Below are 25,753 nucleotides of genomic sequence, written 5' to 3'. Positions count from 1 at the left end.
CTCTGTTCTCACTGCTGTAAAATCAAGTACTAGTTTCTTCCCAAACACAATATTGGTGGTAAATTGAAGTAAGTTTTTTCAATGAAATTTGGGCAATATGATCTGCAAATGCTTCACTTACATTTTCTGAATTTTGCAGTACTTGACCATTGCATTCTATTACTGGTGAAGGTAATGGTATGGGTTTCCCAGGAAATTTGGAAAATGGTCACTTCCAATGCAAACTCTTGCCTGAGATTTTGGTTAGCTCTATTGACTGATGGTAAATACAGTTACCATCCGAGTTACGATCTGCGCGAGTTACGTCCACCCGTACTTACGACAGTGTCCGACAGGGGTCTATTTTTTTTATATTTGGCGGCGTTTACTGTTTGGCAGCGCGGTATGACAGTTACGACGGCGCCGGCAGCACAGCATCCCAGACAGACTCATCCCAACCACCTCACTCACTGTCTAGACATTGTAGCAGTACTGTTAACATCGAAGCCACCCCCTCCCCTACATCGGCCAGCGCAGTAACCACCCCTTCCCCATCCCCTGCCTCGCCTGACTTAACAGCTGATCTTTCTTTTGACCGTGCGTATGAAGAAAGTGTTGATGACGTCGAACCAAGCACCAGTGAACATTAATTTTGAGTGTTGTTTTGCTTATTTTTTTACATGCATATGTATTTTCTATTTTGTACTACAGCTGTATGTTCTATTTTTGAACTGTAACTTTTCTATTTTCGTATTTTGATCTTCATTTGTATTTTTGTATAATAAATTCAACTGCAGTAATAAATATTCTATTTCTAAAACCATATTATATTAAGATGTATGTACGTAGTATATCAACTAAGCAACTGAAAAAAAAAGCTAAATACATTGCACCTACAGTATAATATTAAAAATATCTCTATGATAAAATGATAAAAGTGAAACTAAAAGGCATAAAAATGATAAATACATAAACAGCTTGTACGTATAGTACAACAGTAATATTATTCAACAGAAAAAGTATGATAAAAGTGAAACTAAAAGGCATAAAAATTATAAATAAACAGCTTGTATATACATATGTACAGTAATATTATTCAACAGAAAAGTATGATAAAATTATAAAAGTGAAACTAAAAGGCATAAAAATGATAAATAAACAGCTTGTATATACACAATAATATTATTCAACAGAAAAAGTTACTTAAAAATGCAACACATTCATATATGTCCTCGAGTACAGTATAATCTTCCACTTTAACCGAGTACTTATAATCCACGTGTCGGCCATTTTGGCTGGTATTTTCGACTAACGACCATTCTGACATACAACCTGTTGGTCGGAACGGATCTAGGTCGTAACTCGGATGGTAACTGTATACAGAACAAATAGTATGACTCTCTTTAAATGTATTTGAACTGCTATTAAGTATATCTTAGTTTTACCAGACCACTGATTAACAGCTCTCCTAGGGCTGGCCTGAAGGATTAGATATTTTTACATGGCTAGGAACCAATTGGTTACCTAGCAAAGGGACCTACAGCTTATTGTGGGATCCGAACCACACTAAATCGAGAAATGAATTTCTATCACCAGAAATAAATGTCTGATTTCGCGTTGGCTGAGTCAGGAATCGAAATTCAGACCACTGGATTGGCAGCTGAGCACGAAAATCACTCGTCCAGCGAGGTACTGAACTGCTACTGCCTGTAGATTTGTACAGAGAGATTTGATTGTGAACAATATCTCGTCGTAGCAGTAAAGCACTTCCACCATATCTACGTACTTTCATCTCCCTGCACTTCATTATTATAATAAAGCATACATTCCCTTGGGCACAGTTTGCTTTGACCCAACATTGTTTCCTGCAAGGATATGATGATAGGCAAATTTTCATTAACCCTTAAACGCCAAGCCGGTATTTACCAAACTGTCTCTCGTATGCCGGTGGCGTTTGGGAGTTAGCGCCGAAGCAATTTTTTTTTTCCCCCCAAAAAAAAATCACAGCAGGCTTAGTTTTTAAGATTAAAGTTCATTTTTGGCTCATTTTTTTTGTCACTGCCTGAAGTTTAGTATGCAACCATCAGAAAAAAAAATATATAATAAGATATATATAATATATATATATATATATATATATATATATATATATATATATATATATATATATATATATATAACTATATATACATATATATATATATTATATATATATACATATTATATATATATATATATATATATATATATATATATATATATATATATATATATATATATATAAAAAATATTGGAATATATAACGGCAAAAAAAATTTCATATATAATTGTATACAAATTGCACTGTGAGCAAAACTGTATTATATACTAAATTGCGATGATTTTGGTATATAACAAAATGTAAAACAATGAAAGCAACAGAAGAGAAAATATCACAAAATGATGCATGAATTTGTAACGCGTGGACATAAAAAAAAGTTTGTTCAAAAATTCACCATAAATTGAAATATTGTGCTAGACTTCCCGTTTGTTGCAAAATGAAGGTAATTGATTGAATATTACTAGAATATAAGAGTTTTAGCTTACAATTGCAGTTTTCTACCATTTCGGTCGAATTAAAATTGACCGAAGGTCGAATTTTTTCTATTTATCGTGATTTATATGAAAATATTTCAAAACTGGTAAAAGCTACAACCATGGGTTGTTTATTGTGGTATTTTACATGAAATTGCACAAATTTTCATATATAAAACTTTATGTAACGGCTAATATAAAACTGTGCAAACATTACAACAAACTGAGGAAAGAATTTGAGATTTTCGGCAGTTACCGCGCGGATGTATGGAAAAGGTTTTTCAAAAATTCACCATAAATAGAAATATTTGCTAGAGACTTGAAATTTGTTGCAAAATGAAGGTAATGATTGAATATTACTAGAATGTAAAGTATTGAACATTACTAGAATGTAAGAGTTTAAAGCTTACAATTGTGTTTTTCAACCATTTCGGTAGAGTCAAAGTTGACCGAAGGTTGAAATTTTGGCACTAATCGTGATTTATATGAAAAAATTTCAAAACTGATAAAAGCTACAACCATGGGTTGTTTTTTGTTGTATTTTACAAGAAATTGCACAATTTTCATATATAAAACTTTATGTAACGGCTAATATAAAACGGTGCAACATTACAACAAACTGACAAAAGAATGAATTTTCGACAGAGGTATCGCGAGGACGTAAGGAAAAAGTTTTTTTTTTAAATTCACCATAAATCAAAATATTGTGCTAAAGACTTTCAATTTGTTGCAAAATGAAGGTATATGATTAAATATTACTAGATTGTAAGAGTTTTATCTTACAATTGAGGCGTCCAGCGCTAAAACCCACACTCGCCACATTTTCAAAAATGGAGAAAAAGGCCTTTTAAAAGGTGTAAATTTAAAAAGACCATAACTATTTTATTTTTCAAGATATTTTCTTCAGGTTTGAATTTTTGGAATGTTTAGGACCCAAAAAATATGATGTTATATTTGAAAAAAAAATTAGACTGCACAATTTGATTGACTGATGATAGATTGTACAATTGATGAGCAAAATTAATGCAGAAATTTACTATAGTACAGATCATATAATGCAAAATTGAACCATATTCTCATCATCAAAATATACACTCACTTACACCATTCGAAAGAGGAAAGAAAAGGGATTCCAGATGTACAATAAAATGCATTTCTCAAATTTGTGGCGAGTGTGGGTTTTAGCACTGGACGCCTTAATTGTGTTTTTCGACAATTTCGGTCGAGTCTAAGTTGACCAAAGGTTGAAATTTTGGCATTTATCGTGATATGAAAATATTTCAAAACTGATAAAAAGCTACAACCATGGTTGTGTTTTTGTTGTATTCTACATGAAATTGTGCACGTTTTCACATATAAAACTATGTAACAGCTAATATAAAAGTGCAAAAATTACGACCAAGTGACTAAAGAATTTCTGAGATGTGTCGCTGATACTTTTTAGTGTGAGAAGAAACAAATTTGCGCATGTGCGCCTGGGTAACGCTTGTAAACAAAACAACAGCTTAATCTGTGAACTCCAAGCATCCTTCAAGGCGTGTGATTTCATATTTTTTGCAAACTAGGCCAATTAACTTTTTCCACATTTAAAAAAAACTTTTTGCAGTCTATGTATCGTGTGTCAATTAAGCACCCGACAGACAACTTAACCCTTAAACGCCGAAGGGGTATGTTAAAAATCGTCTTCCGTGTGCTGAGGCGGTCTCAGAGTGAGCGTGGAAGCGGAAAAAATATTTTTTTCAAAAAATCACAGCGCGCTTAGTTTTCAAGATTAAGTTTATTTTTTTACTCCTTTTTTTGTCATTGCCTTAAGTTTAGTATGCAACCATCAGAAATGAAAAAAATTATCATCATATATAAATAATGCAATATATGATAGCGTGAAAACAAAATTTCATATATAATTGTATTCAAATCGCGCTATGCACAAAACGGCTAAAGGCAACGCGTTAATTTTTTGTTGTTGTAATGTACACTACATTGCGATCATTTTGGTACATAACACATTGTAAAATGATAAAAGCAACACAGAGAAAATATCACAAAATAATGCATGAATTCGTAACGTGCGGACGTAAACATATTTTTTTCAAAAATTCACCATAAATCTAAATATTGTCCTAGAGCCTTCCAATTTCTTTCAAAATGAAGACATATGATTGAATATTACTATACTGTAAGAGTATTAGCTTACAATTGCAGTTTTCGACCATATCCAACAAGTTAAAGTTGACCAAATGTTGAATATTTTTATATATTTTTTTATATGCAATTATTTCGGAAATTAGAAAAGCTACAACCTTCAAATATTTTTAGTTTTATTCTACATGAAATTGCGCACATTTTCATATATAAAACTCTATGAAATGCCTAATATGAAACGGAGCAAATATTCCGAGAATGGGACGTACGCATTTCGGAGATTTGTGGCGGAGAATCCGCGCGCGGAGGGAAGGAAAGTTTTTTATTTTTTTAATTCACCATAAATCTAAATATTGAGCTAGAGACTTCGAATTTGTTTCAAGATAAAGATAAATGACTGAATATTACTAGACTGTAAGAGTTTTAGCTTACAATTGCGTATTTTTACCATTTCTGTAGTCAAAGTTTACCGAACGTGGTTTTTTTCTATTTATCGTGATTTATATGCAAATATTTCAAAAATGAGAAAAGCTACAACCTTCAATTATTTTTTGTTGTATTTTACATGAAATTGCACACATTTTCATATATAAAACTTTATGTAATGGCTAATTTAAAATGGTGCAAGCATTACCACAATCGCACGTATGATTTTTTCCGGAAAAGTTACCGCGCGGACGTAAAGAAAATGTAATTTTTTTCATAAATTCACCATAAATCGAAATTTTGTGCTAGAGACTTCCAATTCGTTGCAAAATGAAGGTAAATGATTGAATATTACTAGAATATAAGCGTTTTAGCTTACAATTGCGTTTTTCGACCATTTCGGTAGAGTCAAAGTTGACCAAAGGTTGAAAATTTGTCACTTATCATTTTTTATATGAAAATATTTCAAAATTGATAAAAGCTACAACCATGGGTTGTTTTTAGTTGTATTGTGCATGAAATTGTGCACATTTTCATATATAAAACTTTATGTAACGGCTAATTTTAAAATGGTGCAAACATTACCACAATCGCATGTATGATTTTTTTCAGAAGTTACCGCGCGGACGTAAGGAAAGTTTTTTCATAAATTCACCATAAATTGAAATATTGTGCTAGAGACTTCCAATTAGTTGCAAAATGAACAATTGCGTTTTTTGACCATTTCGGTATAGTCAAAGTTGACCTAAGGTTGAAATTTTGGCACTTGTCGTTATTTATATGAAAATCTCAAAACTGATAAAAGCTACAACCATGAGTATTTTTTTTTTGTATTCTACATAAAAATGCGCACATTTTCATATATAATACTCCATGTAACCGCTAATTTAAAATGGTACTAAAATTATGTCAAAGTGACGAAATAATTTCCGAGATGTGTCACAGATACTTTTTAGTGCGGCAAGAAAGAAATTCGTGCTTGCGCGCCTGCGTAACGTTTGTAAACAAAACACCACCTTGATCCGTGAACTCCCAGCATCCCCCAAGGCGTGTGATTCAAGAGTTTTCGGCTGGTAGGCCTAAAAGTATTTTTCCGCAAATTTTTAAAAAACTTTTGTATGTCAACGTAAAATACGTCCAGTCGGCACCCGAGAGATAAAAAATGTCTACGTAAAATACGTCCAGTCGGCGTTTAAAGGTTAAGTCGATGTATAATACGTCCAATAGACGTTTAAGGGTTAATTAAAATTTTCAAAAATTCGTATTTAGCTTTGAGGCCTTGACAGTTCCATTAAAATCTACTCTATCTTTGGAGCACTTCTAGCTAAACTTCTGGCTGTAAAGGATCTCTTGAATAGATATTTCTTTCTGATCTCTGCTCTGGGGTTCTCTCTCTCTTCTTACCAACTTGAGACCAGTTGTTTGAATGACGCAATGAATTGCATTCTTTCATATTAGATGTATCTGAGCAATTTGATGCTTGCTTTATTTATTATACTTTTCACAAAACTGCTTATTTTGTCTCTTGACTTAGATGGTTTGGGACTGGAATTTTCTGTGGTATCTTTTGAGCCTGATGGTTTTGGGCTAATATTCTCTGGTTTATCTTTTGATCCTGATGGTTTGGGGCTAGTATTATTTGTATTTTCTTTTGGGCTTGTGATGGTTTAGGGCTAATATTCCCAGTTTCATCTTTTGACCCAGATGGTATGGTGGTTTTCCTGTGTTCAAGGACATGTTTTGAACTTTCACTTTCTTGATTTGATGTTGGATTTTGTGTTTCTAATGATTTCTTGGCTTTAACAGCTGGTACTATGAGAGCTGGAAGTAATATTTTCTACTGTAAGAGTAGGCTTATTTCTCTTTAAAACTAGAGAGAATGGTTCTCCTGGCAATATTTGCTTTTCATGAGCTCTTTTTCAGGCCTCTCTTCAAGTAACTTTTTCCATTGTTCTGATATCTTGAACCTTTTTTTCAAAAACAAATTTCACAGCTTTTAGATGTTGCTGGGTGTGATTCACCACAATGAATGCAACATGGAACTTTATTACATATGCAAGGACTATTTTCTCCACAATTGGCACATACACCTGGATTTTCATTTAGCCTTTCTTTACATTTTTGGCTTAGATGACCATACATTCGGCAGTGATAACAACGTAATGGTGAGGGGATGTAAAGTTTTACCTTAACAGATAACCATCCAGCCTTAATAAAATTGGGTAGCCTACACTGGTCAAAAGTTAGAATTAAAAGTAGCAAGCAGTGTTTGTTGTTCTCCAACTTTCTTTCTCATTCTTCCTACTTTTACTTTTCAATTCTCCCTCAATTTCATTTTCTTCAATTGGAAATATTTCTGGAGTGTATATCACACCCCTACATTGATTGAAAATGGGATGGGAGAAACATTTGACATTATGCCATCCAAGGTTAAGATTTGTTTAAATTTTTTACTTTACAATGAAGATGATGTCTCTATCAAAAGACTGCCATTTCCCTGGGGGAGAATTTTTGGCTGACCACCACAAAAGTTAACTACTTCTCTATTTGCTTTAAACACAAGATTTTCATGTCTCCCATTTTCTATTTCTAGAATTAAGAATTTCTCATAATCAACCACTTCATACTGAACAGGAAATATTTCCATTTTCCTAAATTTTTCTTTTCTAACACGATCACTTCCTAACCTTTCCTTTTTCTCCAACACTTTTTTTAGACTCACTCTTTACAGGAATTGAGTAAGGTTCTAATGTAATTATATTAGAATTTGAGTTTCCAATACCAAGATCCATAACCATGCTGAGGCTGTCATCAGAAAGTCCATTAGGATTTGGTCAAGATCCAGCAAGCCCACACATATTCACCCCTTATCAGAGGATGTCAGTCCTACTATCCAATGTGGCTCTACATGGGAAGGGGCCTCAGTGGGGACCAGTCCTCTAGAGAGGGGCTGCCTCTCTTAAGGTGGGCGGTGGGCGTACACTGGTCAGTGGGGGAAAATACCCCTCACTGTCAGCTGCAGCGCCTGGCCTGGCGTCTCCCATTACCCGCAAATAAAGGCGACTTATAACTGGATCGCTGGAGCCCAAATCTTAACAGACTAAAGTCTGCACCCAATGGGGTCTGCCAGAGGGTGATGGCATTGAAATAAAATAAGTAGTCAAAGCCTGCTTGGTATTATATACCTGCAATGTTCGTCAACAAAATCCAAACAGGGCAAGAAGGGAAGAATGGAAAATAGATTTAAGAATAAAAGGGGTCTAAATTTAGTCTGTGAGCTCTGAACTGGCCTTAGTAACATGGTAGGACTCAAATATTAATACTGATTAATATTGTATTAAACTTTAATTGGCCTTAGTAACATGGTAGGACTCAAATATTAATACTGATTAATATTGTATTAAACTTTAATAAGATTAAATGATATCAAATAATAAAAATAATCATTCTCCCCCCCTTTAATATAGACAACATGGTTTTGTACCCGGAAAAAGTACACAAACCCAACTGTTAGTCCACTGTGAGAACATATATAAAAATATGATAAATGGAAAAGAAACAGATGTGGTTTATCTAGACTTTGACAAGGTAGACCATAATATATTAGCAAAGAAAATTAGAAAACATAATATAGTGGACAAAGTAGGAAGATGGATAAAAGAATTTTTACACAACAGAAAACAGACAGTTATTGCAAATGATGAGAAATTGGATGAAGCTAAGGTAATGTCCAGCGTGCCACAAGGAATGGTGCTGGCTGCATTACTGTTTGTTATTATGATTGCAGACATAGACAGTAATGTTAAGGACTCGGTAGCGAGTAGATTCGCCGATGACACAAGGATAAGTAGATAAATTACTAGTGATGAAGATAGCAACTTGCTACAAAGAGACCTAAACAAAGTACTATATGAATGGGCAGAGGTAAATAGGATGGTATTTAACTCTGTTAAATTTGAACCAATAAATTATGGAGTTAAGAGAAGGAAAGCTACATGCATATAAGGGACCTAATAACAAGACCATCACTAATAAGGAAACAGTTAAAAGACCTTAGTGTGATGTTGAATAGGAACATGTTATGGAATGATCAAATAGCAATCCTATTGGCAAAATGCAAAGCAAAAATGGGAATGTTGTTACAGCACTTCAAAACCAGAAAAGCTGAACACATGATTATGCTTTATAAAGCCTATGTTCGTAGTCCACTTGAATATTGCAATATGATATGGTACCCACACTACCAAAAGGATATTGCACAAATAGTGTACAAAGCTGTGCTGACTCTATTTTCGGGCTTTTGTACCAACATTTGCTGCTATAAGTTATGTGTGACAAATTCCAGTTTATTCTGCTATGGTTATTTATATGGTTAAAAATAGCCAAGCTCTGTTGTCGATACCTGACTGACTGTTTATGTTGTATTAATCTCTGGGAAAGTGACTACTGTAAAACAAATGTAAGATTGGTCACAGTATAAGCATGGGATGTTGTATACTCCTGTGTTTGGGGATTGTCTTTTGTTGGACGTTAATCGGGGATTTGGTTAAGGTTTTTGGATAGGTAAAGGCAAAAGCGTTATATTTTCCTTGTGTCTGGGTACACGTTTTAATTCTGTTTAGGTGAAGGATTTTTATTTTCTTGTTGGGTGTCTCTCCGGTCATGTTTTAAGGGGTCGGTAGAAAATTACATTTACTTTATGAATCGCTTCCTCAATTATATGGTCAGGATACCTTAAAGACGAAAGCTTCTTACAAATTAGTCCAAATTCCTTCAGAGGAAAACTGTGGAACAAATTTGTAAGGCTCTTAAGAATAGGTTGCTGGCTACGCCTATCATGATAACTAAAGTGGTGAATGTATGAAAGTGACAATGTAAGTTTTCTGTATATGGTAAATTTTTATTATGTTGTCTCTAATTATTAAAAAGTCAAGAAAAGGAATTTTGTTGTCAGTTCCCCATTCAACTTTCAATTTCTAAGGAATCCGTTGAAATTGCCACACCTACTATCCCAAATTGTAAGAATATCACCTACATATCTCATCCACAGCAGGGTTTTGGTTTTATTTAATTTAATACTATATTTCAAAGTTCAGTAATTCCTCAATCTCAAGTGACTCAAGTTGTGCAAATTCACAATAGTGCAAACTTTTCATTGGAACTTGACTCAGTATCATTCATGAGTATTTCAGTTATACGAACACAAACGCCACATTTTCGAATCCAGGAGAAACCCTGAAAAGGTTTGTTCAACTTGTTTTTATGTATGTTTCTTCATTTTTTAAATTAATTTATAAGTTTTCAAGCTTGTGTGTCATTAAATAACATTAAATAAAAATAATTTCTCTTACTGACATGAGAGAATTTTTATGGCACATAGTATGCACTGTTTACCATATTTTCAAATAATAATAATATTATAACAGTAATTAGAAAATGTGGTAATTTAAAGAAATATCCTTTCCATTTGACCTTTGGGTAAGAACAACTCTCTCTCTCTCTCTCTTTCTTATCGCACTAAAAAGTATCAGTGAAACATCTCTGAAATAATTTTGTCACCGACAATTTTTGCACCATTTTAAATTAGCTGTTACATGGAGTATTATGCATGAAAATGTGCACAATTTCAGTTTTATATATGAAAATGTGTGCAATTTTATGTAGAATATAACAAAAAAATAATTGAAGGTTGTAGCTTTTCTCATTTTTGAAATATTTGCATATATATATAAAAAAAAAAAAAAAAAAAAAAAAATTTGGTCAAATTTAACTTGTCCAAAGTGGTCGAAAACTGGAATTGTAAGCTAAAACTCTTACAGTATAGTAATATTCAATCATTTATCTTCATTTTGAAAACAAATTGGAGGTCTCTAGAACAATATTTAGATTTATGGTGAATTTTTGAAAAAAAAAACATTTTTTTACGTCCGCGCGTTACGAATTCATGCATCATTTTGTGATAATATTTTCTCTGTGTTGCTTTGATCGTTTTACAATATGTTATATACCAAAATGATCGCAATTTATGTACAATACAATGAAAACAAATTAACTTGTTAGCTTTAACCGATTTGCTGACAGCGCGATTTGAATATACAATTATATATAAAATTTTGTTTTCGCGCTATCATATATCGCATTATTTATATAAGATAATGATATTGTTTTTCATTTCTGATGGTTGCATACTAAACTTCAGGCAATGACAAAAACAGGAGCCAAAAATTAACTCTTAATCTTGAAAAGTAAGCACGCTGTGATTTTTTGAAAAAAATATTTTTTCCGCTTCCGTGCTCACTCCGAGAACCCCCCCCGGCCATACGGGGGACAATTTTTATTATACCCCTTCGGCGTAAGAGGGTTAATATTTTTAAATACGGAAACCAAAGTTATTCTAATGAAGACAATAACATAGGAGCAGTTTTTTTTCTCAACATACAAATGTTTCTATGAAAAATTAACTGTTTCTGTTAAACACTATCTCATTTTACTAATTATTTCCTTATTCAATGTGACATTGCCATTAAAAAATGCTCTTGATTACATTTTCCAAGATTATCTAACACTCAACTTGGCCCACCTGCACACACAAGGAACCAAGGATATACAGTGCGCGCACGTGTGTTGCTAAAAGGCAGTTAATTGAATAGAGAAAGCATATTAACCCATTCCTAATGTTAAAGGATATTACAGTATGCAGAGAAAAAATGTTACAACAGCTGTACTTCAAAGCCTATAGTGCTCACACATTAGTCTTACCCTCATTTAATTATTTTACTTTATTTATGGTAATCTTACTTGAATTTTTTCTGTATTTTTGTTAACTTTATACTTTCTGTATTTTTGTTAACTTTATACTTTCATGTTTTTTTTCATTACTTTCATTGCAAAAAATTTTGAAAAACAATAAAAATCACAAGACATTCCATATTTCCTAACGAATGCATTTATAACACATGCACACTGACACATGAGCTCCTTTGCTTAGGTTGAGGGAAGGGGTGGAGTTCAAAATTGCTCAATGTGTTGCTAACATTAAGACAAAATTCATTATGAAATTTGCACAAATATTTTCAATTGATATTTTACTAGAGTAGGTCATATCCAATGCAGGTAGATGCACCATGAGACAATGGTATGTTACCATGGCATGAAATTTATATATCTCTTATGAAAAGACAAATTTTATATAAATTTGTATTTTTCATAGCTAACAAATCTGGGGTCTTAACTGTAAGATTATTCTTCTAGTGTCAACTGGAAACCAGTTAAAAACAACGAAAGATTATAATACAAGGAATCTGTGGCATCTGGCAACCCATGCATATACAAAGTGAAGAGTGGTCATCGACCACGCTTTAAGCCTAGTGACGCAATTAGTCTCTTCCAACACAGGCTATCAGAGGGGAGGCGAGAGATGGGCCATTAGCTTTATGACCTCAGGTTTGTTAGCTATGAAAAATACAAGTAGATTAAAAATTTGTCATTTGTTCATGTGCGGAACAAACCTTTGGTCTTAACAATAGGATACTCATAACTGGGAGGGAGGTACAAGTACCCTGAACTGACTGGGGGTTCAGCACACCCGACCACCCTTCCCAGAGGTTAGAGGTTAAAGAGGGTTCAGGCCCGTGAGAGAATAGATACGCGGTTATCTAAAACTCAGCCCGCTGGGATTAAACACAATGAGACATGACTAGATTCATTGCATTCAATGAAGATAATGAGAAATCCAACAAGGCCACAAGGGGTTTGTCACCACTCCTCCCTTGTACAAAATATTAGTTATATTTTCTTTTTTCTAACTTTTAAATTTGAAATTTTTCTACAAAAATAATATATAAGCAATATAAAATTTCATATTTTTTTCTAGATAGTAGTTTCAGTTAACTAAATTAAAGGCCATTGTTACCTTACAGTAGCTGTAATGCCTTTTAGCTCCCCGAACCAGCTAGTTTAACTAGTTACTGCCGAAGAATTGCCCTTTTACAGAGTAGTGTTGGGATCTTCGGGAGAGATGAAAGTTTTCCTTTTCTTGAGAGCTACGTAATTCAAGCAGTGGCAGACCAGACTCGGTCCTACAAAGAAGTGCACACTCCAAGCATTTTTTGAAGATATCAGCCCTTTCGAGCAGGACGGATTTCGCCACCGCTGGGATTATTTATTTTATTTGGCAACACTTTAAGATGATTTACCGAGAGTAAATAGTTCATGGGACCCACATCAGGACGGAGACTTTATTGCATAACATCGCAGACGGACAGCTTGCCGGTGGATATAAGATGCAGGTTAGCTAATTGTAAGGTTACCCGGCCTTATTTATTGGTTTGTGTTTTATATTCTTCAACCATTCGAGTAATCCATAATTAATTTTCTAAATCCTGCTAATATTATTTTTTTAGAACGTTGGATTGGCCTATCTCTTTGGCTACAGTTTTTGCCATATTTAATAACGAAATTATCGTGGATGGGTTAAGTGATAATTGTCGTTGACTTGGTGAGATTCGTAAATTGAGTGTTTTGAGTTTAAGTTTTGAATCTTGAGACTTTTATAATTTAAGTAATAATTTTGGATGCTTTAACAAATATGGTTTACGGTTTTTGTAGTGCCTTTCTCTCGTTCTATGTGCAGGTGACGCGGAATGGTCCATTTCTGGGTGCACTTTTTATAACATCTTAATTTGGAAGTGCAACGGATGTCTCCCTTATTGTTTTCGTTCCAATACCAAGACGAAGTGTACATTGGGGAGCTTATTTGTTGAGGTGCTGAAGCGATGTATTATGAAATATAGGTTATTCTTTTATATCTCTTGCATATTTTTTACTCCTTTAGACTTCAAAAATAAGATAGTATATAAAATTCTGCGTATCCCTCCCCTTCAGAGAAACGGGAGCGTATGTTACTGAGAAGCAAATTTGTCAACTGAATGGAATACAAACATAATAAATGCAAGACAGTATGGCCACTGCCTTCACCTGTATCAGACCAGTTCCAGCATATGATATGTGTATTCCTCAACCTGCCTATATGAATAGAGAGAAAGGAGACCAGACACCTCACTTATTATCTCTTCCAAACAATCATCTTTGGTAAGATGCAAACCATCCTGCCAGAGACACTGTATGAGCTACACTTGTTGGGCAGCCACCATCGGACCCAAAAAAAGTGTGGCAATGTCCTTCGTACAAAAAGAAGTGAAAAGTATAAACGGACAAGTTCATTTTAATAACCAGAAGGGAACTCACTCCTCTGGTGTCATGTGCTCTTGTATCCACAGTATGCATGACAAAACTTAAAGGTGAGGAATAGACCTCTGTTCACCTCACAAAGCCAGAATGAAATTGTATTATTGAACACTTTTCTTGGCTCAGCCTGTGCTAACAAAAAGTCTATAATATCTAGGCCTTATGTGACAAGTCCTTTTCAGATGAAAACGCAGAATTCTGACAGGACAGTGTAATAACTCCTGCAGATTGTTGTCCACAACCTCATTAAGGGAAAAAATTAAAACGAAGCATAAGTCATCATGAACTGAGGGATTTTGAATCTTGACCACAAATTCCGGGGCAAATTTGAAGGCCATGTACCCTGAACCCCTGGTCTGTTAACGTCATAATTCAGAACATAAAAGCTCTCCAATTCCCTTTGTGGGAGCCAAGGCCAAAAGGAAAACTGTTTGCGAGTCAGTTCCTTGTCTGGTGATCGACGCAGTGGTTCAAATGGAAACCAAGTGAGACTAAGAACCAAAGTAAGATCCTACATATGAGGTTAGAGTTCCCTTGGGGAACATGATTGTTTGAAACTCCTGAGTAACACACATTTCCGGGGATGAAATGAGGTCCGCGACTTTCAGCCATAAAACCAACCCCCAAAGGCAGTCCCGTAGCCTTTGATAGCAGAAACGGAAAGGACTTTCTCACTCTTGAGAAAGATCAGCAGATCTTATCCACTGAACAGAAGTTCGGAGGGGAGAGAAACCCTGTCAACGACAAAAGTCACAGTAGACGGCCTACTTGCCTCCTGCGCTAGTCAAGACATCTCACCTGCTGCTCTACAAGAAAAGCCTCTTGCTTGTAAGATATATTAGTCTCTACTCGTTAAGTGATGAAGTAATAACGATTGTACCAACTGGTGGTACCTCTCCACAAGAGGCTGGCAAATGTGTTTATGCCAAGGGGGATTTTCTCTCGGCACTTCTGACAGAAGAGACAGGAGGTCTGAATACCACTCTGGCTGGGGCCACAGAGGTGCCACCAAAGTCATCCTGAGACCTCAAGAACTCAGCATGTACTCTGTTCAGAACCTGACACTTCAAGAAGAACAGAGGGAAGGTGTACACCTCTCGACTCTCCCAAGGTGCTGGAGGGCGTCCTCTGCCACTGTGAAAGGATCCAGGACCACCGAGCAGTAGACCTCTAGCTTCCTGTTGAAGAGTGTGGGCTATGTCCTGATGCAGAGACCACTCCGTACCTAGAACTTGACTCCGAGGATTTACCTTGTCAGCCACTATATTACTCCTGCCCTGTATGTGGTCATGAGCTCCACAGAGTTGTCAATTGCTGGCAAGACACCAGCCTGTTCATTTGCATACACCAATAGTGGTATTGTTTGACATCAGAATGAAGCAGCTTGTCCTCTGCACTCCATACTCCTGAGTAGGAGCACTTTGAGATGAGCACCCCAACCTTTGGAGGAGCATCCAAGAGCATGAGTAGATCCAGAAGGGGTGATGTAGAGGGACTCCCACTGTAAGGTGAAAGCTGGTCAGACCCCACGCATTCAACCTCGAGACATACCAGTCTTTTCCTAACCACCTAGGGGAGTGGACGCTTACGCTTGGCTCGCCTTCCAAGCAGATTTTTTATGCCTTTGTTTTTTTTTTTTTCTTTCTTTTTTTTTTTTTTTTTTTTTTTTTTTTTCTTTTTTTTTTTTAAGTGTGTTGAGTATGTTTATTTGTTGGTATGGCTTCCCTTGAGTCTTCACAGCCTGATAATGGAGTTATGGCGCCATAAAATACCTAGCAGAGGCGCCCATTAACCGAAACTGCGCTATAAATTGCAGTTTTGGTTAATGGCGGGTTACGCTTACCAGCAACCAGACGAGAACGTAACCCCTACCAATAACTGTGGACTGCCCATACAATTTTTTGTGAAGCATGTATAATGTATGAAGTAGCATTATAATTTTTCATTATAAAAGAATATAAAAATCTTTACTCTTTTCCTTTTTATCTTTTGGTGTAGGATCAATCCACATATCAGAAACAGCCTCATATACTTCTTACCATATTCTATCCTTTATGTGCAACCCAAAAAGTCCCCCCCCTTGTCACTCTTTTTCTATTAGTTAAATTGAGTGTAAAGTAATGAAACAGTACGTTATATGAAATGAAATTCCTAAATTATATTTTTTGTGTACTATTTACAAACTGTTTGACAAAAATGGCGCCCAGCCGGCTGGGGGATAGAGAGAGGAGACAGGAACCCTTGGAGGAAACAGAAATGGTTGCATTAGGCAAAGGTTGATAAAAGTTATTTTCACATTTTACAAGGATAATCAAAGGATAGAGAGAGACAAGATGACTGCTGATGTGTTTACACTTTGATCTTATGTGAACACATGAGCTTAATTATGCCACAATACAACAACTTGCTGTTGGCAAACAGCAGATTTAAAATAACCACGAGGATTTTGCAAACAAATAAGTAATAAGTAAAGAATGTAGGAAAACAAAAATGATCAAATAACTTTTCACAAGGAAGCCATTTAAACAAACAACTGAAGGCACGCAGAAGCTAAACGAGTCACCAGTGTGTTTATTATGGAGTCTGATTACTTTGACAGTAGTAAAAAAATCGTCAAAGCAACTGTTACTAGATAGGTATTTTACTGGAACAAAAAGAAGTGATTTGGGGAAATTGAATGTAAAAGAAATAAATGGGTTAATAATTAATTAATCATCCCAACTCAGCTGATAAGTGAGTGGGAAGCAGACTAATCTTCCATCTCTCCTCTCTTCCCTATCATCTCACTCATACACAGCACAGAATACTGGCTCAAACAAGTTTTTTTTTTCCTTTTTTCTTACTGTACTGCATTTGATTTTTCCATGTTTTACCACCATATTAAATTCACAGTGAAATAGCATTTTATTTTTTATATGTGAATTAGTATACTGCTTTTACATACATATTATAGTAAAAATTTTACAGTCTCCTCTTCTCTCCTCATCATCATGCACAGTAACTCATAACCATTCCTCAAAAATATAAACGCCTACTCACTACACCTCAAGTTAGCTGTGCATCACCCCAATGACGAATGATTTTGTTTATTGTTTGAGCTAAATTTTATTGTGAAAAGCTTTGTTCTTTCATTTACTATTTTGTTGAATACTGTTCAACTGGACCGTCTCACTTGGTGCCACAAACACTGGCTCAATTAAGACTTTCTATATTGCATTTGATTGTTTCCATATTTAATCAGTTAAATTTATTGTGATACTCCCTTTTTTAATGTGAATTATTATTGCTTTTACATACATACAGGAATATTTCAACTCTTTCTCCTTTTCTCCTCAACATAACAACACTCCCTCGTTCAGTCGCAAGTGTAACATTTTTTACATATGGTAAATTTTATACTGAAATGCTATATACTTTTTATTTATATTGTTGAATATGGTTATCATTAAACTATATATTGTAAATGAAAAGAAAATGTTAGTACAGCTTTCTTGTAGGATGCAGTCGGCCATCAAATAAGAGTATAAAATCACAATTTTAAAAGTAAATTGTATTTTTTCTAACTATACAAACGTGAGGTCCTTTACATAAAGAATTCGTTTCAGCATAGCTGGAAAATTGGTCGTAAGAGAATAACGACAAGGTAGTTAGGCAATAACTGCTTGTCCAAAGTCGGAAGTCCCACCCAACTGGACATAAACTTTCCACTTTGCTTTAGGCCCAGGAACAGATTGAGAGAGAGAGAGAGAGAGAGAGAGAGAGAGAGAGAGAGAGAGAGAGAGAGAGAGAGAGAGAGAGAGAGAGAGAACCTAGCCTCTGTCCAATTGATTGGAGTGTGAGAACTGCAACACCAATGCTCAGACCTCTGGACCAATTCATAAGAGGGGGGCAAGCATAGCCTCTTATGAATAGCAAAACAAGAGTTTATAGTCAGAAACAAGATGACAAATGTACAGTATTGGGTTTGTCTCAGGCTAGTGTCCACTTCACCCCTTGTTAGGGAAGAGATGGATATATGCTTCCATACCCTAATGAAAGGGAAAGAACGGAACTCGGTAATATAGCTCACCTGCATCGACCGCCCTTTCCAGCGTGTGACAGTCGCAGCTCTCTGCCCATAGGAAGATAGTAGAATGAAGGAGGAAGAGAAGCCAGTCACACTCCATTCACACAGTTACACAAAAGGAGAGATGCAACCCTATCCAGTTAAGTGAGCTGGGTAAGCTACACAACTTTTTGAGCAGCCACTACGGGTCCCAAGGAAAAGGTATCCAAGGACCTATGGGCAATATCCCGAAGGTAGGTGTTGGTGAAGGTGGTCTGGTTGGACCACACCTCAGCCTTCAGCACCTGCGAAACAGACTGGTTCTTGTGGAACACAAGGGTAGGACCAATACCTCTGACCTCATGGGTTTTCGGACGAAAGGCACCAGTGTCGAACCTCCCTTCAAAAGTAGTACGCCTTCCTGCTCACCTCATGAAACCAGAAAGATATAGTGTTCTTGAACACTCTTTCTTTGTCACCTTGGTGCTAACAAAGGTGTCAACACTCAGGCCGGAGATAACGAGTTCTCTCCAGATAGCGCCATAGCACTTCGGGACAAAATAGCATCTCGTCTGCATCATTACCACTGAAGCCCTCTAGGGAGGGGATCGTAAAGGACTCTAATCTATCATCAGGTACCGAAGGATTCCGAACCTTTGTTACGATATCTGGGAACATAATAGAGCTTAATAGATCCCCACCCCCTCAAGTGTTTCACATCATAAGAGAGACCGTGAAGTTCACCTACTCTCTTCACCGATGCCAGGGCCAGCAAAAAGACTGTCTTGAGGGTCAGATCCCTGTCTGATAACTCTTGGAGAGGCTCATAGCGTTCATGAGTCAAGCTCCAGTAGACGAGTCACATCCCACTCAGGAGGTCTGAGTTCCCTGGGTGGGCAAGACTTTTCAAAGCTCCTCATAAGGAGGGATATCGCCATTGAAGAGGAGATATCCACTTCTCGCAGCTTCAGGACCAAGGCCAAGGCAGACCTATAGCCCTCAACTGCAGAGACAGAGAGGAGCTTCTCTCAGCAAAGAAAGACCAAGAAATCCGCTACCTGCTGAAGTCTCTCTCTGAGCGGAGAGACTACTCCGCCCAAAACACCAACCACTTTCCATGGTACACCACTACAGAGGAATGTCTGATGTTTCCTGCCATCTCTGTTGCTGCTCGGCAAGAAAACCCTCTCACTTGCAAGAGATGGTGGATAACCGCCAGCCGTGAAGACATAGGGACTGTACTGCCAAGTGGTACCATTCTATGTAAGGTTGACGCAGAAGGTTGTCCAACAAGGGAATCTCTCACGGTGCCTTGGACTAAAGAGCCAACAGATTGGGATACCAAACAGCCTGAGGCCATTTGGGAGCCACCAAAATCATCCGAAGATTGCTGGTGACCAACACACTGCTAATCACCTTACGAATCAAACAGAATGGTGGGGGAAAGGCGTAAACTTCGAGGTTGTCCTATGGATGTTGGAATGCGTCCTCTGCAGCTGCCCACAGGTCCGGCACGATGGAGAAGAAAACTGGAAGTTTTGTTGTGCCGGGTGGCGAACAGGTCCACTAATGGACGCCCGCACAGGTTGAACAGCCTTTCTGCCACGTCTGGGTGAAGACACCATTCTGTCCCAATCACCTGATTCTGGTGGCTGAGCTTGTCTGCCACTACATTCCTCTTGCCTGGAATGTATCTGGCCGACAGCTCTACCAAGTGAACCGTAGCCCACTCGTGCACCTGCACTGTCAACTTATGCAACGGGAGGGACACTAGACCCCTGTTTGTTGACATATGCCACTACTGTGGTGTTGTCGCTCATCAGCACCATAGTGTGTCCCATCATTCAGCAGTCCGCAACTCCTCCAGGAGTGAGCCCCAACCCTCGTTCGATGCGTCTGAGAACAGAAGCACCAGATGAGGGTAGTGTGCAACTCCATTCCTATTAAGAGGTTCCTGTCATCTAGCCGCCAGGCTAAATCCTTCCTCACTTCATCTGTGAGAGGGATGAGGAAGAATTGAGGATCTCGAGCCTGTGACCAGGACTCCTTTAGTCTCCACTGCAGAGACCGCAGGTGAAAACGCTAGTGAGGGACTAACTTCTCTAGAGACGACAGGTGACCGATCACGACTTGCCAAACTTGCCAAAGCTGAGCTAGCTGTTCCTGTCAAGACAGAAACAGTTGAGCTGCCTTCCTGAACTTGCTGATCCTTGAGTACGTGGGGAAGACTTGTGCTGCTACGTGTCAATCAGAATGCCCAAGTACTTTATCTCTGCTTAGGAGTGAGATCACACTTCTCAAAATTTATCACGATCAGACTTCTCAAAATTTATCACAATCCCAAGATAGCGACGAAAGTCAAGGAGACAATCCCTGTCCTGTAGCAACTGTGAGAGAGCTCGCCAGGGCTAACCAATCATCGAGTTACCTCATAAGACATATCGCAACCGAGAGGGGCCAAGCCGGCACCAGAGTGAACACTCGTGTGAACACGTGTGGGGCGGTTGAGAGTCTGAAACGAACTGCCCTAAAATGGAACACTGTCCCCTTGAGAATAAAGAGAAGGTACTTCCTGAAAGACTGATGGATGGGAATCTGAAAATACACATCCTTATGGTGCATCGAAAGCATGAAATTGTTCTCCCTGATGGAGGAGAGCACGGATTGTGCTGTCATGAACCAAGTCTGGTGAATGAATAGATTCAAGGAAGAGAGATCCATCATCTGTCTCCAGCCCTCCGCAACCTTCTCCTCTAAGAAAAGGCAGCTGTAGAACCCTGGTGAAGGATCTCAGACTATTTCCACAGCTCTTTTGCTCAGCATTGTTAGCACTTCCTCCTTGAGTGCCAGATCCTTGGCAAAACCAGGAACGTACGTTTGGAGATGGACCAGTCGATCAGTGAGGGGTGGCCTTGACTCGAAGGGCAGAAGATATCCCTCCCAAAGGACATCTACTACACAGCTCTCGGCTTCGTAGAGTTCCCATGTTGCCCAATGGCTCACCAGGCACCCCCGCCCCCCCGGGTAGCAGCAGCTGAGGGGGAACACGGTTCCTAGAGTTTCCCCTTCCTCTTTCGTGTACCTACCTTTCCAGAGAGACAGAAGCCTGAGAGGGGGACTGTTGTTCCCCTCTCGAAGTGAAGGAAGAAGGTGGATCTTTCCTCGCGCCCTTTTTGACGAAAAGACAGTTTTGGGGGCGGAGGAGGAGCTAGCTTGGCTCTTAGGACTAGCTGTAGTTGCTCAAGACAGACCGGATGCCTGGTGGACAAGACGGCCGCTGTCCTCAGCATTCAACATCTCTTGGGAAGAGAGAGGAGGAACCCAGCAACAGTCCATTCCCAAAAGCCAAGGCTGACTCTGGACCAGCTCCCCTGGTTATATGCGTTAGGACAGCGTCCCTCCTCCTCAAAACCAGGTTGGCAGTCTGGTGGGCCAGGTAGGAAATCACCTTACCGCCAGGCTGACAGTCTTCCCAAGGGAAAGTCTTCTCCAGGAACTATCGATCCGGAAGGAGACGCAAACTTGGATACTGTGAAGGACCACAGCCAGCCAGGAGACAGCCTGGAGGGCTGCAATTGCAGTAGCCTCCAATGCAATTGCCTCTTGCTTCGTGAAGCAAAGGTTTTTGGACAGGAGATGCTGCAGAGGCAAGCCAGGAGTCAAGCGTACTAACTCCGGATCAACCTCCTTAGTCGGCAGTGGGTTCTCTAAGGGCGAGGGCAAGTATAAGCACCACTGATGAGGTAGAGGAAGGGGAAGCTAATTGTCCGATGTGTGGCCCTGAGCAAACACTTGTCCTGAGACAAGATTGTTCACTTTGTCCAACATACCCTCAGACAAGGAAGACCAAGGTAATTCCACAGAAGTTCTGAGTTTCTTCTTAGGACCTCAGAATGACTAACTGTGTAGAGCGGTCAGAGGGAGCAACCATCGATCCTTCCCTGAGGTGACTGTGCTGACGAATCAGCGTGATGACCTCTGCAAAAGACCTCTGGATCTCACGAGTGACTGTGTCCTGAGGAGAACGACTGTCAAGTCCTTCCAGGGAGAGTTCCTCCCTCGACCATCTTCCTTCAGAAGGAAGAACCTCGAACCACTTGAGCATGAGACTTCTCGGGTCCTAAGACAGTGCCAGGCACACATGCTCTCATGGCCGAACAGTGAGGAGCGCACTCTAAATGGTTTCCAATGGTCACCTCACTCCTCCTGGTGTATCCCCAGGAGGTTAAAGGGACAGGTGAGGAAGATCTAATGCTCCCACTCAGTCTGTTGGTCAGACCAACAGACGAAACTGGCCGAATGCGGCCACCAATCCACAGAGATGGTAGGTTCAGAAGTCTTTTCTTAACCGCCTTGGGGAGTGGATGCTCATGTTTTGCTCTTCTTCCAAGTAGTTTTTTCTGCTTGTGTTCTGCTTTTTTCAGTGTTGAGTGTGTGTGTATTTGTTGGTATGGCTTCCCTCGAGTCTTCATGGCCTTGTCAATGTATGTGCCCCAGAGTCAGTAGGCGATCCTTTTTCATTAAGTATTATTAAATTACAATTTGTTTGGATAGAATTTGTTAAACCTAGTTTAGTAAGTTTCACTTTTTGTCTGACCTCATCTTGAGTATAACAATTGTTTGCTTGTTATTAATTTTCGTGTTTGTCTTTCAGGAGGTTGTGTGTGGTCCCTCAACTGTGGATAAGGGGGGCGACTTCTTAGCTTCTGTGAGAACAGGCAAGTTGTTCTCTGACCCTTGTCACATGCAGAATATTTTTTTCCGTTCCTTCGTGGACATAGAATACTGCTGTCTCTTCCTTCTTGATGGTTGCTGCTTTTGTTGGTGGTTTGCCCTATTTTCAGGACCTAAGAATTTATTTTGAATATCCAATATCTTCAAATTGAAAGATCTCTCCAGATAACCTATCTGGAGGTCCTTTGGATTTCACCTCGCCACCTCTGATTCAGTTATGAGCCAGGGGGATCTCGCTATCCCATGCTAAGGTTTTGAATACCTTTGTTATTCATCACAGCTGTGATTTTGTTGTGGCTGCTCGACTGAGCCTGGAGTTAGTTAACCACCTGTGGTACCACTCCTCCAGATGTGGAGGATCCCGTATTCTTCATGGAGAATAATAAACATTATTAATAACGAAGCTTTATAGTGACAAGTTTGATTTATATAAGAATTAGCCTATAAATTGTCAGGATATTCATTCTTTATGATTTCCTCCTCCTTTCTGGGGCCCCTTTATTTGATTTGAGTGTGTTGGTATTCCTGTCGTAATAGTGTTTATGTGGTTTGAACTACTATTATTATAAGTGGGATAGTGTATTCAAGAGGTTCGTTCAAATGTAATTTCTATCTTTTATTAATGTATTAAATGCATGTTTTTTCGTTGTATGTTTAAAACCCCCCCCCCCCCCTTTGAATTCATCCTTGTGCTATGATTATTGAGTTTGTGGTATAATTCCACCGTATTGTGGACTTCATATCGGTGTTATATGGACGCTTTAAGAAACTGAAGAGTATTTTGGTGAGGGTAACACGAGCCGTTACACTGGGCATTCAGGGGTTCCAGTGCTCTAGGTTTTGGGCGTTGTCAGCTACAGATCCCCATAAAACTTGCAGTATGTGCAGAGCAAATTTTTGTACAGCAATGAATTCCTGCCCGGAATGTCATGCTTGGCCTAAGTCGCAGGGGAGGTTGTTTTATAGGAAGAGGGAACATTGCAGTTTTGATTCTTCCCTCTTGGAGGGGTTTACTTCACCTTGCCTGGACAATTCGGCTGCTCCCTCTCCCTGACGCTAACTCTGGTGTTCCTGTCTCCTTAAAAAATACATCCATCCATCCATCAGCTCACAAAAAAATTATCAGCATTATCCACCAGCCTGAGTAGATTCTATACAACTCCGTGGTTTGGATGGAAAAACTAATTATTATTATATAGCTGGACCCCAAGGGAACCAAAGATATACAGTACGTGTGTATGTGAAACAATAGAGAAAGCATTATGCGGGTTGATGGTCAGGGCAGCAGTTTCCCAGACAGGGAGAGGGTGAGATGCTTAAGTTTTGTTTTATCACGTTTTATTGAAGGATATTACAGTATGCAGAGATAACTATGATACCAAAACTGTACTTCAAAGCCTATAGCGCTCACACACACTGCTCCTTTTTTTTACTTTATGCTAGTCTCATTTGTATTTTTTCTGGATTTTGTAACTTCATGTCTGGCATTATTGTCATTACATAAATGGTTGAAAAACAATAAAACTCTAAAAATCACAGAGCATTCCACATCTTCTACTGCTTGCATTTACACCAAAAGCTCATTAAGACAGGAACTCCTTTCCTTTGACTGAGGGAAGGGGAGAAAAGTACTAGATACCTCAATGCGCTCCCAACACTGAAAAAAAATTATGAAATTTGCACAAATATTTTCAAGCGATATTTTACTAGGGAGGTCATATCCAATGCAGTTAGATGCACTACGCGATAACAACATGTTACCATGGCGTAAAATCTATTTTTTATTTTAGAAAATAAATTTTTTTCTTGAAATTCTTCTATACTGGCAACTTTCCCTTCTTCAGTTCCTCAAACAATAGAGTTTAAAGATAGCAAATAGTTGCTCTATGACTATTTTTTTCTCTCTCTCCATGAAGCTCTAAAACATGAATGTATAAGAGTTATTATAGAGGTATGTTCTTTTCCAGTGTAATTGTTTTCCTTCTTTGTTAATTAAATTCAGAATCTTAAACTTTCCCTACTTCCATTTCAATATTAGTCCAACACGAGGACAAAACTTCCTGGGACAAAAATAACTAATAAGAGTGGCCATCACAAAAAAACACACACTCCCTCTCTTTGAGAAGATGGAAGGCGATTAGAATTATTACCTTGTCTGGGTTTTCACAGGGTGGAATATCTGGATTCATCTCAACCCCATCCTCATCATCACTACTGGGGAACATTGCAAACTGAAAGAGAATAAAATAAGTCTAAAATCCAGTCATAAAAGTATGGTACTAGTATGTCATGAAATCTCCACTTCCACTAAACTACCTGTGACAAATGTTAATCATAGCAAAAATGACTTGGTTTTTACTTCATAGCCAATAAATATAAGGTAAGTCCCCTTCCAAGGAGAGAACTGAATCATCAAATGTAAAAACATAAAAAATCAGTTACTTTTTTTATAATTTCTTATAAAAAATTACTGCTCTCTCTGTTAACCCTTTAACGCCGAAGGAGTTAATAATAATCGTCTCCCGTATGCCGGCGGGGTCTGGGAGTCAGCGCCAAAGCGGAAGAAATGTTTTTTTCGAAAAACCCCAGCACGCTTAGTTTTCAAGA

The 25,753-nt window shown here is 38.1% G+C and overlaps 1 long non-coding RNA gene across 1 annotated transcript in view; it reads right to left on the bottom strand.

The window, feature by feature from the left end:
• Positions 1 to 25,372, bottom strand: part of LOC135221414 (uncharacterized) — a 135,337-nt gene extending 109,965 nt beyond the window's left edge. Inside the window, exon 1 of the long non-coding RNA XR_010315935.1 lies at positions 25,297 to 25,372. This is a non-coding gene — a long non-coding RNA (uncharacterized LOC135221414). The remainder of the gene's footprint in view (positions 1 to 25,296) is intronic.
• Between the last annotated feature and the right edge of the window lie 381 nt (positions 25,373 to 25,753).

The sequence above is a fragment of the Macrobrachium nipponense genome, chromosome 2, assembly GCF_015104395.2.
Source record: "Macrobrachium nipponense isolate FS-2020 chromosome 2, ASM1510439v2, whole genome shotgun sequence".
NCBI lineage: Eukaryota > Metazoa > Arthropoda > Malacostraca > Decapoda > Palaemonidae > Macrobrachium > Macrobrachium nipponense.
Note: the sequence above shows the minus strand (reverse complement) of the source record. Positions and strands in the feature narration are given on the sequence as shown.